We start from the raw sequence: 12,421 nt of genomic DNA on the forward strand, positions 1-12,421 counted from the left end.
GCGCCACATGTATGGAGGCTGTAGTCCTCCAAGCGGACGGCCCAGGTACGAATCCGACCTGTGGCTCTTTTCCTGCACGTCATTCCCTACTCTCTTTCCCGACTCTACCCACTGTCCTATCTCTCAATTAAAGGCACAAAAGCCCAAAAAAAAATCTTTAAAAAAAAAAAAAATCGAAGGAGTTGAAGGAGTGTAGAGAATACAAACTTGGAAAACTTTGCAGTACTCAACAAGGCAGAGCTTACACTAGTTTGACAACCTGAACAGAACTGGTATCCGAGGTGGGTGTGTATTAGAACCAAAGATTTATGTGTCCTACAAAGCTGTGCACAAGAAAATACAGCTACGGCATGTTTTAACAGGCATAAATAATATCTTTTTAAACAACCAAAACAGGTTAAAAATGAGTTGTTGCATTAATTGCCAAGAAATTGTGAGTCAGTATGTACTATACAGGCAGATGTAATAGTTGAACTGCACAAATCAAAAATTACGTACTCCAAAAAACAAACAAAACAACTTGAACCTCTCTATCCGATGTCCTCTCTCTCCAATGAAGGCACAAAATGCCCAAAAATAAATCTTAAAAAAAAACAAAAAAAAACTTGAACCTCCACCAATTTGAGGTGGGTTCAACTGAAACCTCATCTTGATCTAAAGACCCTATAAAGTGACGGGCAGAATGCAACTTCATTAAGATTGATAGTCACACTTTTCCTAAACAAAGTCTAGGGAAGTATTTGTCACAGATAATGATTGGTATTCATGGAGGCCCAAATTAGTGTAAATAAATGAATCACAAAGATAGTTATGGGTCAAGTCAATCATAGAAGAGGGTCTTTATATTCAAGAAAGCCTTTCTTTGACTATATTCACATTTATGTTTTGCAGCCATTTTCCTCTGACATCACACTGAAGAGTTCTAAGTCATAAAAATGGAGGGAAACTGACACATCATTAGAATTGTATTGTTTCCAGATTGATCAGAAACAAAAAAAAAGGCCATGACTAGGGTTAATCAGAAAGTCATTGTGCCACTGACAGTTTAAGTTAACTCAACATATTTGAAAACCCATTAGCTGCCAACATAAAGCTAAAATTAGCATTTAGCTACCAAAGCTGATTATACCATTAGCCATACCAAAGCTAATATTAGCATTTAACTACCAAATATGATTATACCATTAGCTTTGAAGTGGCTGAATAGTAACATTACCATCTAAAAAGTTTAACATGACACAACGGGGAAGTAATGACCCCCTTGCTTATGGTAATGCTAGCTAAGACGTGATTGACTGCTAACAGTAAGTGTTATCAAAGGGTTATCAAATATGTACTTTTTCATTTCAGCTGCTGATCGATTCTGAAGTGGTGAACCGATGAAAAATGTCAGTAGTAAAAATGTGTAACAGTATTTGACATTGAGCATGCGAGAAAATTAGGCGGCCTTGTGAGAATTATTTTTGTATAGGCTACGTCCCTGAGTGCAGGATGAGTCCAATATATATTTTTTAAGTTTTTCATGAAAAGAAAATCTTTAAATATCATTTATATAACCTCAAAAGACACATCAGTCATTGTTGGGTCTTATTGTTTCTAGTTAAATCAGGGAAGGAACTATTTTAATGGTATACAGCTGCAGACGAAGGTGTTGTGTGAATGAGAACAACTGGGTGTTAATCTGTAACCAAGAGTCTGGTATTAAAATTCAAGATGTAGGCTGAATAGCGTCAGGTTCCTCATGTGAGTCTATGTGTGAAAGGGGTGAAAACACAAACACTTGTGGAGCAGCGGGGATCAGGCCATCACACGTCAGGTGATTAGAGGTGATTAGAGCTCACACCTCCAGGCACCGCCACAACTTTGCAATGTCACCTTAATCCAGCACACTAGAACACACATGCTAACATGCAATACCAGGGGAAAAACATGACAACAATAGGGGGACACATTCCTGTGGTGAAAGGTTTATGTGGGTTACAAGTTAAGAGGATTAAGGAGACTATTAGACAGATTACATCAAGTCTACTTCAGCACCTACACAACTCATAAACAAGTCTGCCATGGTCGAATTTCCACAACAACACATGTGGGAGCCTTTTAAGGATGTTTGTCTGCTCCAAATGGTTGCAGGGAGGCAAAAGAAGGTGCAAAAGCAGTGATGGAGGAGGTCAAAACAACATCAACAGCCAAATGTGCTTCTCCACCCCACACCTGTCCCCTCTGAAAGTCTGACTGGGTGGGAACAGCAGCTCCCAGAAGCCACCTCTCCTCCTCCACAGCCCCAGCGGTCCTGTAGCTGTCACTACTGATTTGTGCATTTCGGAGTATTACATGTGATAAGTCAGCCCATTCTGGAGCACGAGTGCATGGGGAGCAATATGAAGGGGTCAGTGCACCTTACACACCCTTCCTCGCTCCATCAAACACCCAGCGTGGAGCCTCCCTCTGCCCACTCAGACCCCACAGGGATGGGAGGGGGGTACGAAGGGGAGTGAGCGGCTCTGTAGGTGGGGGTCAGTCCACCACAGAAAGAGGTTGAAAGTGGGGCAGACTGGTTGGAAGAATTGTTTTCAGTGGAATTAACTCTTCACTTCCTCTCCTTTTTCATTCCCTCCCCTCTCTTAGTTAGAGTTTTAACAGCAGTACTCGTCTGTCATCACACACATAGTTACAGCGTGATTAATACTGCCTGAGAAATCCTTCTGTCAGCACCTTGATCAGTCCGCAAAACCACAAAGTTAGTCACAACTGGAATGAGAACTAGTCAAAGTAGACATGCAAGAGCCAATTGGAAAGCTGTGTTAAAGGGCCACTCCACACATTTCAAACAAATTACAGTTCAGTTTATTCTTCAGGAGGTCTCTGTTTCCTTATTAACTTAGCTAAGACTCCAAGAGTATACATACGTAACTATAGGTGTAAAGACATTTACCTGTCAGGGAAAGTCTAACAAAACTATGGTGTTGTTTTATGGGAAATGTAGGATCCAGTTGTTATTCAAGCTATTATAAAACTGCTGAAGACAGGGAATGGGGGGAAAGAGAATAGGAATGACATGGATTATAGGGCTAACACTTTACTCAGGGACGCTTCCTAAAAAGTCCAAATTGTGAGATTTTTCTCTGCAAGCTTTACTAACTTTTTAATTATTGTTAACATGGAAGCTTTATTGCTGTAGTCCAACCACAATATGCATGTGCATTATTAATAACCAGTCCACAGCGCACTTTGCATGCTAATGCCTAGAGTTACACCTAGACAGTCATATTTTGCATCTTAGGGCCAAAGACCAAACTGCTGGAATGAGAAAAGGTTGCCTGTGCAAACTGCACATCACAGAAAGTACTGCCACTTCTCTTGAAAAAGTGTGGAAAATATACTGTACACTTTTTTCACAACCGACATAAACAGAATGAAATGATTAACCACAATGAACTTCAAAAAATCAAGTACCCTGCAGTGGGCTTTGGGACTGAATGGGAGAAAGTTTGTATAGTAGCTCAGCTGTGTGATTATTTTCAATTTGTTTTGCAGACACTGTACAGTATGCCCCCCCCCCCTATTTCTGCCCCCCAGCACTCATGGATCAATTAATGTCACTTGGAGGTTTGTAATAATCTGACTCCATTTCTTAAGGCAAACATTTTCTTATGAAATAGAGACCTTACAATAATACTAGCATTAGCTTTCCAATGCACCATGAAAATGAGCAACGTTTTTTATTTCAGAGGAGGACTTTCAAGCAGCAGACGCACCTTTCATCACACAGCGAGAGGACTGGGATGGATGACTGTGAAAAATCACCGCTAACCTGTGAAACAAAAAGCCGTGGCAGAACACATATGATGAAATTACTCCAGGCTAAGAAGGAATGCATATCATGAGCGACGTTCCGGCTGGGCCCGGACTGACCCTCAGCTCTGTGAAATTAGGAGGATTTTCAGGAGCTCAGCGATAAAAAACTGCTGTCATAGAATCCTGGAAAGCGCTTGATTACCGTGGCGACACAGCTGTCTGAACCAGATGGCCAAATCTGCGCAAAAGTCAAGACAGCGTGACTTTGTCTTCATCAGCCAACCAAACAGAATACTCTCTGCTGTGGACTTTAGCAACCTGAGGGATCTTTGCCTTTAACTGGTAAGTTATTGTGTGTTTTGTTTGGAGGAAGGGGCTGCATCTCAATATTGCAGCTCTACTAGCCGATCCCTACCGCACAAACGTCGACTCCAAATGTGCAATATTTCAGCGCCCATCGTGGGGGTGTTTTGGCTTCACTTTTCTCTCACAGGAGGAGATGGAGACATGTCGTCCATTAGTCAATGATCAGGACTGCATAACCTTTATTTGGTTGGGTTCCTGGTTATATCATTCAGACCTAAAAAAGAAAATAGGGAGACATGCTCCTCTCATTTTACAAAAACATGAGGTTACAACTTCAGATTTCTTGATTTTGTCCAACTATAAAAATGATCAGGTACTGAATCATTGATCCAGCAGTTTCCCGATCACAAGCCATTTCGTATTTCCCAGTTTTAACTTGCATTGTTAAAAACAAGCTAACCTTTCATGTTGTTTCCCTTTTTGCTCATATTAGAAACACAAAAGGGTACAAAGGAAGTCTTAAGAAGCTCTATAAAAAGTCCAGCACGATGTCCAAACTTCATTATTTGCCCAGAATATGTATCCATCTAAATGTTCCCACAAGTCATCAGACAATAACTACATCCACCAGTGTTCTAAATATAATGCTAATATGTTGTGAGATCCCCGCAGAGTTTCAGCCCTCAGGGCAAAGAAAGACCCTGATGAATATTCAAGATTCTCACAATAGTCGGGGGAAATCACTCTGCTGAGATTGACGCTTTGAAGCGTTGAAGAATGCTGAGGGGGAAGAAAAAACGTCATTCATAAGGAGTGAAAAGGCTGTCACAGCAAGATTCCCCCTCCCTCTGTCTCATTCTCTCATGCCGTCTGTCTCGCTGTCTGTCTCTCTCTTTCATGATGTGACAACGTAGTGAGTTATTGAAGCAATGACACATGATCACTCGAGTTTGTTAAATCATTTGTCGCCAATATTCATGTTGTTAGCCAGAAATCTGCAGAGAAATGAAGTGTTATCAGTTTTGGAGTGATATATCATGGTTGCATGTTACTTAGATGGATTTCAAGCTTATTCTATTCAGTTCAGCAAATAAAGTGCTCCAATAAAAATGTTAATAACGAAATCTGACCTGTTTGACTTGAGAACGCAACGCTTGTAAACCCATAGCTCAGTGTTCCAGACAACAAGGAGAGAACATGTTGTATCCAAATACTTCAATTTCAGACGTGCATAAAGATGCACAGTGTGCAGGTAATAATTAAGTTTTGTCGCAAGCACACAGTTTTCTGTGAGCCGGTTGTCTGCGTCAGGTCATAAATGTCAAAACTTTAGTGATGCTCATAAACTTTTCACTTAACGCTGCTTCTAGCCACACAGGTAAACTAAACCGAGAGATGGCACGTAAAGCAGCAACTTGACAGATTTTATTGAGAAACTTATACTGACAAAATGATATGTTTTCTTTTTTTTTGATTGATCCAGAGAAAGAAACATCTGACAAATCAAGAAACTTCATCAGAGGACAAGCTGCAAGTTGTTTTTTAAATCATGTTTCAATAAAGCAGATTTTCTTTTGTTGATACTCTAATCTGATTTTAGGAAATTAATATTATTTTTGAGCCCTAAAATGATTAAGCATGTTCAATATATATATTCCCACTCTTCTGTGACATCTTTTCAACTTAAAAAGCCTATACATAATGTAACATCTGTATAATACATGTCAGTAGTGAAAGAGGATATGTTTAGCAGAAATGGTAAAAACAAGCTTTTCCGACATGTGTGTGTGTGTGTGTGCGGACATATTGCCACTGCTGCATAAGTCATTGCCAAAGTTGGCCAGCCAAGTCTAAAACATCTGGACACGCGCCACTGACAGGCTGATGTGTAGGGGTCTTCTTGCCTTACCAAGGTTCTTCATAGCAACAGTCGGCTATACCAATCATGAGCAACCATTCTACATAGCTGTGTTTTATATCTACAGTAGGTACACCTTCAGCTGTATGATTTTTATTTTACTAGTCAACTCATATCAGGGCAGCTGGTAAAAACACCAGTTATTGCGTTGAATGAACTCCAGCTGACGCCAAGTTGCCAATGCAGACGCACAATTTCAGTTCTCTGCCTGAGCTAACATTACGATCATCATGTAAAGCGTCTTCAAGTTTCTAAAACTCGATGCAGAACAGTCTCAAACTGCACATACACACAATGGCAACCACCCAGCAATTTAATATCAGAACCAGCATTTTTGAAGCAGATGAACCAGTACACATTTCAAATGTAAGTTTCTTACATCTGCATTTGTTTATTGTCAAAAGACACTTTGGTGTTGCTCAGACTGATATCACATTATTGTATGGTTTGTTGGTCTTTAGTTTGTTTGTTACACTTGAAATTCAACATGGTACATCTATGAATTGTTAATCATACTGAGGATTGTAGAAGCTAAAATGTTTTCTGCTCACTGTTGTAGATTCTTAATGAGAACCTTGTTAAAATCACTTGGAGGAACAAAATCTCACAATGAAGCTACATGAAGGGCTGTGATGTCTTGCTTCTGCGGACAAACTAACACGGTGCACCTGAAACACACCTGCAGCTCAGATTTCACCCATGGGCACAGCGGTTACAAAACAGCCACACAAGCTAACAGATGGATTCCGTGTACGGAAGTGTCTGTCTGGCTCTGAAGGTGGCATTAAGCGAAGTGTTCTGTGATTTTCCATGGCCAGGGCAATAACACATGCCAGCCAAGAACAGCAGAATGAAATCCTTCCCCTCTCACTCGCTTTACTGCTGACGGTCACTGGACTTCAGGTAGTTCGCTTGCCTGACACTCTACACTGGCATCTTTTATGATAGTTGTGTCCTCATTTTGTTAAAAGAACGCTGTAGAGGGGGCGGACAGCCAAGTGGTTATACTGCGCAAGCCATGTACGGAGGCTATAGCCCTCAAAGTGGGTGGCCTAGGTACGACTCCAACCATTGGTTCTTTGCTGCGTTATTCACCATTCACTAATCCTAGTTTCCTTATCCATCCACGTCCCTATCTCTGAATAAAAGGCATATAAAAGCTGATAAAAGAGAAAGGAAGGGAAAACACTTTGCAAACCATTTTCGTTTAGAGAAATGGGGTGTAGATATACATATTTATATTTGCAGCATTTTTTTCTGTCGGAAATCTTTAGGCCAGTTGCAGCATGTTTGCACTTCGGAGCCACGGTAGAAAACTTCTACATATCGGTTATAATCTAATACACACTACAGGAAACATCTGAACGTAGAAATTTGTAGACCATCCGTTGACACCTAATTAATCAGAACATTCTACCAAATAAGGATTACACTTCAGAGTAATGGAGGAAAAAGAAAAAAGGAAATGGCGCCAACAACTCAGAGTGAAAAATTGGAGGAGATTTTCTTTTACGTGGCCTTTGTGCAGCAGGAATTGGGAAACTGAGGCTCTTCTTGCCAAGTCAACCAGGAGCTTTTAATGAAGGGCTTGTTGCTGAGTGTCTGCTGGGCCGCGTCGGGCACACACTGCAAACCAAAGGCTCTAATTAAGGGGTTCCTCTGACGGTCAGACAAAGCAGACAGCAGGGGTCAAGACGCTGGCCTACAAACTGGCTGTGACCCTCACACCTGCCTGGTTGCATTATGCAGTAACATGTCTGCACACAGTAGACACACACACACATACACACACAGATACAGCATTACTGAACTGGTGACTTACCACACACACACACACTGACGCAGGGATAGGGTATGACACAGAGATATGAGTGGTCCTAGAGGTTATGGCTGCTAGATAAATCCTATTCTTTTATTACTGTAAGTTGTCTGATAGTGCTGTGCTGTCCACTCTACAAGAGACATTATCTCCACTGGTGTCTATGGATTTATTATCAAGCCCTTATGGACAATAATCATCTTACTTTACAGAACATATAACATCCCCTGCTACCTTTTCAACATTTTCAACATTTGACGCTAAACCTCCCAAACTGTAGTTGTAATGGTTTGAAAACGTTTAATTATTTTTGGTTTAAAAACTAATTGATAGATCTACATAGTTAAAGACCCTTTTAATTCTTTTTTTTTCTTAAATACTGTTTTAAATGTATTTGTTTCCCTATAAGATGTCTTGACTTTCTGTCAAAATAGCTCCTGAGTTCAGAGGATTTAATCAGTCCCTTTTCTGGTCATTGCATGGCTTTGTTCTCTGTTTTTTTTTTTTTTTTTTAAACTTAATTTATGTATGAAAGTATGAGAAAAAGTTGAAAAGTTTGACGGATAACCACATGAATAAATGCAAATAATTGCAAAAGCAGAGCAGTATTTTATATTCGGTAATGTAAGTCTGGATCAACACACAAACACAAAAAAAAAGATAAATCTGAAAGCATCAAACATGTGTTAAAGAATAGGTAGGCCACCTTTTCAAACAAAGGATGTCGTGGACATTCTGTAAATTCTAAAGCACATTCATCAAGAGACGACTAAGTAACTGGTGCTACACAGAGCTCCTCGACCTGACCCACAATAAGTAAATCCCTGCAGGTTGCTGAGGGGCCCCTTATGAGAGTGTGTCAAAAGTTCATGCCCTCCTTCCACTGTTCACACTGCAAAAACAAAAAGATCGCCCAGTGTGTGCAACAGGCCTGCCACTAACAAGACGGATTGTTACAGAGCAGCTCCACCTGTCTCCTCCTCCAATTAGTCCTGCTGGCCACTGAAGTGCTAAATAACCTGCAGTGAGGGAAGTGATGGCAGGAGAAAGGTCACGGAAATGGAAGAAATGCATGAAAAGCATGGACGAGGATGAGCAGAAACAATACATCCGTGTATAAGACAGATCATTTTTTCTGAAAGAAGGAGGAAGTGTTTTGTTTTGGGTGAAGATGTCCAAAGTTTAGACTTCTAACAGAGAGTCACCCAGTGCACTTGCTTCTCTAAGGGTCACAGAAGGCTGTCATTTCAGGGAAACGGTTGTGTATTTACAATATCACATGCTCTTTAACGAGCACTTATTGTGTGTGTGTGGGTGTGTGTGTGTGTGTGTGTGTGTGTGTGTGTGTGTGTCCTACCAAAGCTGCAGGAACTGTTTAATAAAGAGAGCAGCTCAGACGACATGGTCTGTGTCAAATCTGTCAAAGAAAATGTAAACTGGAGGGAGTGAACCTGAGGTGACAGAAACAGACTCAGACATGGCTGAGGGTGCAGCCACACAACATAAAGGGTAGTCATCAACGTATTTTCAATACATTCTGCTATTCAGATTATTTCTCCTCTTTCGTGATATCACACATTTACAAAGATACGAACTGCTTTACCTCGTTCACGTACCAAAATTATTAAGCTTTCATGTTCTTACCACCACCAAATTCAGAGAACAACAATATTAAACAAACGTCTTATGGATCCCTTTAGGTTAACACCATAGACTTTAAATATTAATGGACAAAGTCTGAGTGAAGTGACCCATCTGTTACTGCAGAAGGCTTTGGAGACCCATTGATGGCTACCGCTGTCTCACTAGTGTGAAGAAGCAGTGTGTCAAAGGTTTACCTAATGGCTAATGGTCCGGCTTGTGACCATCCAAATTTTAAAATTACAAACTCTGGTGCCGACGATCTCGTTTGTCGAGACAGTCAAATCAAGACCCAAAACTTCTGAACTCCTAACGATATGCAAGTTCCTCCTTTACTACAGATGCAGACTTATAAACAATAACAATATAAATGCTGCATCCATGTGTTCATAGGATAGTCCCATTCCCACATTGGAAAGTCATTCTTCAAGCTTTGCGCAATTCACAAGCTGTAGGAATGTTAAAAATAAAGCTGTGTTGTATTGTATTGCTCAGATACGGTTACAATCATATACCACAGCGACGTGTTTCATGCTAGCAAAACATAGATACGTCATTTGAATACTTTCACCGTCATTCTTAATGTTTGTTCAGACTTGAGGTGGTGTTTATACACATTGCAGGTAACTCAAATATCTGATTATTCTGACACCCAATGCATGCTTGGATCACGTTGACATGAAGTCCAGAATTCATGCCCTTCTTATATTTTGGGAGTAAAATCTGTCATTTAAACTCTCTTTACACATTCTCTAAAGTTTCCCCTTTCCAAAGCTAGACGGAGTAAAGCATCTTTCACAACATGGTCCTTAAAGAATAACAATTTAATAATGTCAATTTGATCAATAAAATCACCTAAAATCTAAGAACGAGACAAACTTAACCAGAGCTCCTTAGAGAAATCTACTCCTTGTGCATGTGGAGGAATAAAAAAGCCTGAATGTTATTCATTCATCAGGACCTGCACTCTGGATCCTTGTTAACCTTGCCTGTTCCTGGCTGTATTAAAGCATGAAGGAATACAACCCAGCCCTTGGAACCAGCTAATGGACTACATTCATGCCCCCTCTCTACGGACTGGTTGACACAGACAGGTGGGGTTTAAATGGCAAATTAATTGCCTGTAGATGCCCCCTAGAAAGAATCTGTTCATTAAACGAGACGCTCCCGGCCATTGTGATTAATGGTGTTTGGATAAATTTCGTTTTACTGCATTTCAATTTGGAGGGAATTAATAGAATGGGCTGCTCCACCGCCTCTGGTCAAACTACCTGCTCTGTGCCAATGGCCTGTGATAGAGAGGGAGCGCAGGGCGAGAGCAGGAGGTGGGAGAAGTCCTCTGTGCATATTTTCCATGAGCACCCACACCCCTCCCTTGGTCGGGTGCTGCTGAAAGCTCTTTTGTGTGTTTGTGAGTACGAGAGGGCCACAGCGATACAGCATACACCTCAGTTCTTGAACTGCATGGTCTCTATGAACATTTAAGACGCTATTTCTTTATCAGTCAGTTTTTCCAGGAAAACACCAGCATCAACGGCAGATAGATTGGTACAGGAGATAGAAAGTCTAAACTTTTCAGCTTCGTTTTCAGTTGCAACAACACATGATGATAAAGATCAACCTCATTACAGTGCAGATGTACAGAGACGCTAAGCTCTCACTCAAACAGCAATTGGAACACAATGGAAAGGGGGGCGGTTACAAGATGTCATTACTATAATTTCCCTCTTAGCACACGACTACTACTTATTACATTAAGTCAATGGCTAAATGAGTAAATAAAATGAAGTGTTAGTTTTCTGTTACACAAGGACACAGTGTAGTTGTAAATTGGTCCCATTTCCATAGAGGAACAAATCAGGCACAGTGACCTTTTACTGAAGTGGATTGTTTTTCCATCTGTGAATGCTAATGCCAGATTGAGCTCATAGCACATCAGAGGTACAAACTGGGTGCCACACTGCAAATTTGAAAGAATGACATATGTTTAAAAGTGCTTCTTACATTCATAAGGATATACTGAAGCTAAACATTATACATCAGAAAAAAAGCAGAGGCCTTATTGAAACATGCCACATCATCTTCTTGCTGTCCTTTACAAAAGATAGTTTGATGTTCATGATTGGAAATGCCCAGGAGTGACTAAAAACTTTCAATAAGACTAAGTTGAAACTGCTTTATGGATTTCATAGAGTTCATCATCTTTTACACAAATAGAAAACACATTTAATGAGTCTTAAGTGAAAAGGCTTTGTAGGAGCTAATTTGATCTGTGTGTCATTGTTTCTCATGTCTGTAAATTGTTGTGAACATGTTCATTTATTCACTTAATGTGGACACTAGATGGTGATAATAGGTTGTGTGGGTTAATTAATGTTCATGTAGTGCTTACAGGTGTTTAGATTACGTGCGAACAGGAAGGTGTGTGTGAACACACAATTCTTACCGTAACAGTAACACAAATGTCGACAACAGTATTGGTAAAACAAACAGCTGTTTAAGATCTGGAGAGCGGTTCATCTTCTCATAATGGTAATCTGTATCTTCATCATCTTTCACTAGATGGGAAAGTCATCAAAATCTTTTTCATTTTCATTAGTTTCACTTTGATACAGATCAACTCAAGACCATTCCAGCAACAAAGCAGGTGACCTAAAGTTTGAACATCGGGACAATAGACAGCAACGACAGGTGTTTTCACTCATTCTGGATGATTAGCGTACCACGGAATCGTGGTACGCTAATGGTACTTTGGTTTTAGCTGTAACAAAAACAGAAGACGCATCTCTGTATTGAGTGAGACTTAAACCATCTGCTCCTTCGACTAATGGGAAACCCAGGAGCCTTACAGTCTTGGCAGGGAAACCCCGTCTGTGTTTGGCTGGCTGACCTCGAGCTCATTTGTCAATCAGACGTCTTTTCACGTAATGAAACGAAAC

At 40.5% G+C, this 12,421-nt stretch overlaps 1 protein-coding gene across 1 annotated transcript in view; it reads right to left on the bottom strand.

The window, feature by feature from the left end:
* bmpr1bb (bone morphogenetic protein receptor, type IBb) overlaps nucleotides 1–12,421 on the bottom strand; it is a 53,735-nt gene that overhangs the window by 17,464 nt on the left and 23,850 nt on the right. The window lies entirely within an intron of this gene.

The sequence above is a fragment of the Labrus bergylta genome, chromosome 17, assembly GCF_963930695.1.
Source record: "Labrus bergylta chromosome 17, fLabBer1.1, whole genome shotgun sequence".
Taxonomy (NCBI): domain Eukaryota; kingdom Metazoa; phylum Chordata; class Actinopteri; order Labriformes; family Labridae; genus Labrus; species Labrus bergylta.